Genomic DNA, 6,044 nt, shown 5'->3' with positions numbered 1-6,044 from the left:
GTTACGCCCCATGCTTTTAGCAAAGGTGGCCCTGGGATTGCCCTTGGGAGGCAGAACGCAAAGAATAAATGATGACAACATCGTAGAAGGTCGCAGAAATCGTCATAAGACAGAATCTTACTTCTTGCCAAGGTGTCTGATATAACTTAAGAGCAAAAAATCGGTTTGCTTTGTCGGCCTGCATGCGCAGTGATGTTGTTGGTTGAATGTAGGTCATTATTGTGCGCATGCCCAGTCATCACTTTCGTCTGCCAAACAGTTCGTGACAGGAAACGCCAACAACAAGCGGAAAAAGAACAAAAATCTGGAAATGAAGATCTAACTGTTGTGGTGCAAACTAACTGACATCTTGCAGACAGGCTGATGTACGAAAACATGATGGTAAGTTCGTTTAGCGAATGCCATTTCTATATCTTTGTAAAAATTGCGAGAGAACAACCGAAAGGACGTGAAATGTGTGATCACAGACATCACAGAACAATCACAAACCACAGTCACAGTGAAATGAACAGATCTTGAGCCATTTGAAGATGTGGACATGGTTCTGGACAGATTTATTTTATTTGCAATGATTGGGATAATTGTACTCACAGTGTGAGAATCTCTCTCTCTCTCTCTGTCTCTCTCTCTCTCTCTCTCTCTCTCTCTCTCTCTCTCACTGAGAACCTTCCTCACCCACTATCCCCCATTCTGGTGTGTAGTGCGGTGTGTGTGTTTGTTTCTTCTCATTTTGTTCATTTTTTTTCCTATGCATTTTACTTACACCATGCTAGTGCCTGTATGCCACGTGTGTGTGCGTGTGTGTGTGCGTGTGTGTGTGTGGTTGTTTTGTTTTGATTTATATGTATTTTTTCCCCTCTGTTATGTATCTCTACTAACACCATGCTTATATTTGATTAAACATTGTGTAGTGTAGACCCTATTCAGGGCAGGGACTGGATGTAAAAAAAGCACACCAGTGCTTATCTGTTATCCTCGAAATAAAGAATTTGTCTTGTCTTGTCTCGTCTTGTCTTCTCTCTCTCTCTCTCTCATTAACCCTCCCTTTAGGCATTAAAATTGAATAATTTACACGTTGTGACATACACAAACACACACACACACAAAGAGTTGTGCTTGCACTCACACACACACACACACACACACACACACACACACACACACTCTCTCTCTCTCTCTCTTACTCTCTCACACACACGCACACACACACACACACACACACACACCATGTAGTTATAACCACATGTACACTGGTGCACACACAGTATAAACACAAAATGGCAGTAAACTGTACAGTAGTAGCACTTGCTTTAAAAGATTTTTTTTCTTTTTGGTATTCTTGGACACACACACACACACACACACACACACACACACTCTCACACTCTAACACACACAAAGAGTCAAGAATATTTAATCCTTTCACCACAGTTTGGGCACAGAGGCAATAAAGTAATACAATGGATGATGATATTGTACATTATACACCAAAATTAAAACATTAACAGCGATTCAAACACAAGAACTTGTCATGTCATCTTGTAATCTTCCTATTTTGAGATAATTCCACACTTTTGAACACGCTGTCCTCCCTCCTGTACAATATTTGTTATTCCCACAGACTAGAAACATCCACACAGACACAAGCACAAACATGCGCAAGCACACTTATTCACACATTACGTATATATATATATCATTATATGATTATAATACTTTCTTTTTCTTTTTGTGCATTGCTTGCACCCATGGACTGGAAACATCCAAGCACATACACACAAGCACACACAGACACAAGCACACATAGACACAAGCACACACACACACACACACACACACACACACACACACACACACACACACACACACATACACACACACACACACACACAACACTGATTGATTATAAAATGCATACACGTCACATTTTATGTGAAGTGCACAATCTACACACATACTCACACACTGTGACACACTCTCATTGTGAGTCTCTTTCTTTCACACACTGATTGGTTGTGCATACAAACACTGATAACACATTGATGTATACCCTCTACAGTCAAGTAAAGACACCAGAAATTTGAGGGACTCTCAAAACACACATAATGTGCTCGTGCATGGGTGCAGGCAAATTTTGTGTTTGTTAACTTCATGTTGTTTTGGATGTTCATTTTGTTGTGTCTTTAGACATATCTTGGAAACTATGATTAGGATTGAAATATGTATAATTCTATTTGTGTTTTGGTTGCCAGTACCGAATTTCTCTGGTCAGGCAGATATGATTAAAAGAAAAAAGAAAAAAAAAGAAAGAAAAAGAAGTCAGAGCCCCTTGCTGACATTACATCAGTACATGAAGGCTTCAACTCAAGGTGTACCTTCCCATAATGTTTTGTGAAACCTGCAGTGTCAAGCCAGGCAGAAAACATTGACTGAGATCTGTTTGAGTTTCGTGTTGCGTACTGTTGTGAAAGCTTGTAAATTTTCATTTATGACCTGTCCACCTTTTGCTATCTTGTGCTGGAAGGCCCTGCTCACATGGCCTGAGCCAACACAGATGAGATAGTGTTCCCTGTGAATGCTGTCTTGTTAGTTATGTGTGTCACAGTGACCACAATTAATGGACACATCTGATGTATATTATATATAATGTTCACTTTTACTCTGCTTCTCTTGTCTTGGAAATGGGGAGCTATGTCTTTTATGGGTTCTATTTCTTTAGTGTTTGATCCGTCATGTTTGTACTTTGTTTCAGGTTGTTTATTCAGTTTCATGTGTACAAGGATGTAGTCACGATGTCACTGTACAATGACTCATTGAGGTGAAATGTTTCGCCTGATTAACAATATACAAGTAAAGGGTGTGGTAGCCACACATTGAAAACACTTTTGGGGGTGAAGTGTGCACACTGATATCAGATAGATTTCATGTAGACTGTATCATTTTGGATTCTGTATACATGTGTGTTATGTATACTCTGGATATGTGTGTATTTTTTCTATATGATTTTGTTCATTGTCACTTGAAGTATAGTTTGCCACAGAAAGTAGGCCGTCATACATTTTTTTCATCCTTTAATTTTGTGACTGTTGTGTAAGGCTGTGAAAAAATATTCCTTGTTCTGTTATGCTCCATAGATCTCTGTTAATGATATCAATGACAATAAATAGTATATTCATATATAGTGAAATTGCATCACAACATGTACGTCATGGCGTGCTTGTGTCATAATAACTGCGTAAGAGTGACCCTGGTAACATGTAAACAACTTATCCCTTGAGGAAGGAACCTGATTGTTCCGAAAATTTGGAATATTTGACAGATTGATGTGTTTATTTTTCTTTTTTCTTATCTCTCTCTCTCTCTCTCTCTCTCTCTCTATATATATATATATATATATATATATTGGTTTTAAAATAGCTCAACTGAAGCCCTTTCAAATAACATGTCGATCAGACACAAAATGCACAAAAACACACTGTCACACCCACACACATGCACACACAATATGCTTGCACTTATGTGCACACATGAGCATGCATGCATGCTCTCTCTCTCTCTCACACACACATGGAGGAAATAATTGTTGAACCATAGAATACAGATGGAGTGCCTATTTATACATAGACACTCTGACAGTATTTGTGCATATTTAGCTGTTTTGTGTGAATGTGTGTGTGTGTGTGTATATATATATATATGTGTGTGTGTGTGTGTGTGTTTACTAGAAAACACCTGCAATGAATCACTTTTTATGAGTGCTGGAACATGTGATGTATTTTTGTGACTTTAATTCCCAACTAAGAAGCTGAGTTTACTGAAAAATATAGTTAAGATACATGTATGTCTGTATTTGTCTCCTGACCATCCAAAACACAGAATATTCAGGCAGTGATTTTTAAAAGAATCAGTGCTCATCTTTTGACTGAACAGTGTCAGTATGTTCAGGCTGACAGTGACACTGTATGAAACAGCATGACAGATTCGAGCACATTCAGTTTGGGCCAAGATTAAAACAGAGGGGAACTGGGTTGCTTGGAACTGGCACTAGTGCCACACAGTCATGTTGCAGCTGCTCTTGGAGTGTTACTGACTGTTGTCTCTGGCTTTTGGAACCAACTGGATGGAGCGGTGGCCTCGTAGTAATGCCCCTGATAAGGAAGAGATTGTTAACTGGTTCAAATCTTGCACTGGAATCAGATTAAAAAAGAAAAAAAATCTTTTGACTTTTTCTGCCTTCATTGATCTGTACTTGGTCATTAAGAAGGAACAACAACAATAACTGAATAAGGGTGTGGTATTTCATCTTTTCCATGGATGACAGCATGGGTTTTTTATTTTAATTTTTGTTCGGTTTTGATTTGTTTCTTGCTTGTTTTTGTCCATCACTGTTGTAATCCATTGCCTGTTTTTGTTGAATCCATTCTGTAATCCATCACTTGTTTTGTTCCTAAACTCTACCTTCCTAAATCCTTGTACAGGACTCAGAGAAAAATCTTTTCACTTTTAGTCATTTTGTATAGACTGTGGGAGATTGTTTTTTCCTTTCAAGTGCATGTCAGTGTCTGGGAATGTTTGCCAGACTTCATATTTATTTGTTGTTGTTTTTTTTTTGAAAGAACTAAATAACTTTTTCAGGAAAGAACTAAAGCTGCCCAGAAACAACTAAACAATATCGCTTAATGGTGCAAAGATACAGGATCTTCCATCAATCCAGCGAAAGCCCAAATGTTGCTGTGCACCCTCAACAACAGAACCGCGAGCAAATCACCTGTGTCATTCGACGGGATTCAGATTGAGAAAACTGAATGCCTACGCTGCCTAGGAATACGGTTTGACAGGATGCTGACCTTCAGAAAACATACGGAAAATACTGTTCTCAAATGCAAAAAGGGTCTTTCAGTCTTAATAGCAATGGCAACCAAAGGTATTGAACAATGCCACCTCTTCCTGCTATACCAATCACTCGTCCTCAGTGTGATTGACTATGGACTCGGGCTAACAACACCATCTCAAAGCAACCTCCTAAAATTAGAAAAGAGTTCAAAATGAAGCTATGAGGCTGATCCTTGGAACAACAAAAGACATGCCTACGGAAACCATGCTATACCTGCTTGACCTTCCTTCAGTGCAGGCCAGAAACAAGTTAGAACAGGTTAAGACCTACTTCAGAGCATTAGAAAATCCTCAAAACCCACTGCATGACGCAGTCAAAGAACCAAAAGGCAGCCGTCTAGGATGAGGAAGATCATGGATGGGGCAAGCAGAAGACACAATCCAGCTAGTATGCCGATACAAGACCTGAAAGAAACAAAAGAATGGGAGAAAACCCCTGAAAACCTCAATCATCTATTCAACACATCCATTTCACCCACTCTAGGAAGACATTGTTGGGAATGGCCAGAGGGCAAAACTGATGCGGAAGTGAAGCTACTCATAGAAGAAAACAGTAAAGAAGAGGACATCATCATATACACAGATGGCTCAGTCACCAAATACCAATCCGGTTGGGGATTCACTGCGAAACAAAATGTAAAAACAAGTAGGGAAGAGAATGCTGCCTACAAAGTCACAACCTCCAGCCTAACAATGGAAGTTGAAGCTGTGACACATGCCCTCCAGTGGCTATCGTCTGTCCATATGCCCGGAAACCAACATGCCATGATTCTAACGGACTCAATGAACCTCATACAGAAAATTGAAAATGGAATGGGAAGACCAGAGTGGCATAAGGCAATGCGCAACTTTCAGATTAAAAAACTTACATGGTCATGCAGGTGTTAAGGGAAATGAGTGAGCTGACAGACTTGCTGGTAACGCAACAGCAACAAGCGGCCTACATCTAGGAAAATTGGAAATCCTCAGAAAAGTCAAAGAATATCAAAAAGAACAGGTACAAGGCCATCACACCATTGATCGCCTCAAAGAAATAAAGGTAGAGAGAGGGAGCGGCCGTAAGTCTAGCATGAAAGGTAGAGCACGATGCTTTGCAAATCAAACAAATATCGGCATCATTTCCAAACCAGCATTGCGCAAATTTCTTCAAA

At 39.5% G+C, this 6,044-nt stretch overlaps 1 protein-coding gene across 2 annotated transcripts in view; it reads left to right on the top strand.

The window, feature by feature from the left end:
• The window catches only part of LOC143284504 (uncharacterized), a 28,428-nt gene continuing 22,384 nt past the window's right edge, over positions 1–6,044 (top strand). For both annotated transcript variants that reach the window (XR_013055543.1, XM_076591198.1), the window contains exon 1: positions 1–381. The gene's annotated coding sequence lies outside the window, so the exon portion shown is untranslated. The remainder of the gene's footprint in view (positions 382–6,044) is intronic.

The sequence above is a fragment of the Babylonia areolata genome, chromosome 8 (genome assembly GCF_041734735.1).
Source record: "Babylonia areolata isolate BAREFJ2019XMU chromosome 8, ASM4173473v1, whole genome shotgun sequence".
In the NCBI taxonomy this organism is placed as follows: domain Eukaryota; kingdom Metazoa; phylum Mollusca; class Gastropoda; order Neogastropoda; family Buccinidae; genus Babylonia; species Babylonia areolata.
The sequence above is the reverse complement of the archived record's forward strand: the minus strand, read 5'-3'. Positions and strand labels throughout refer to the sequence as shown.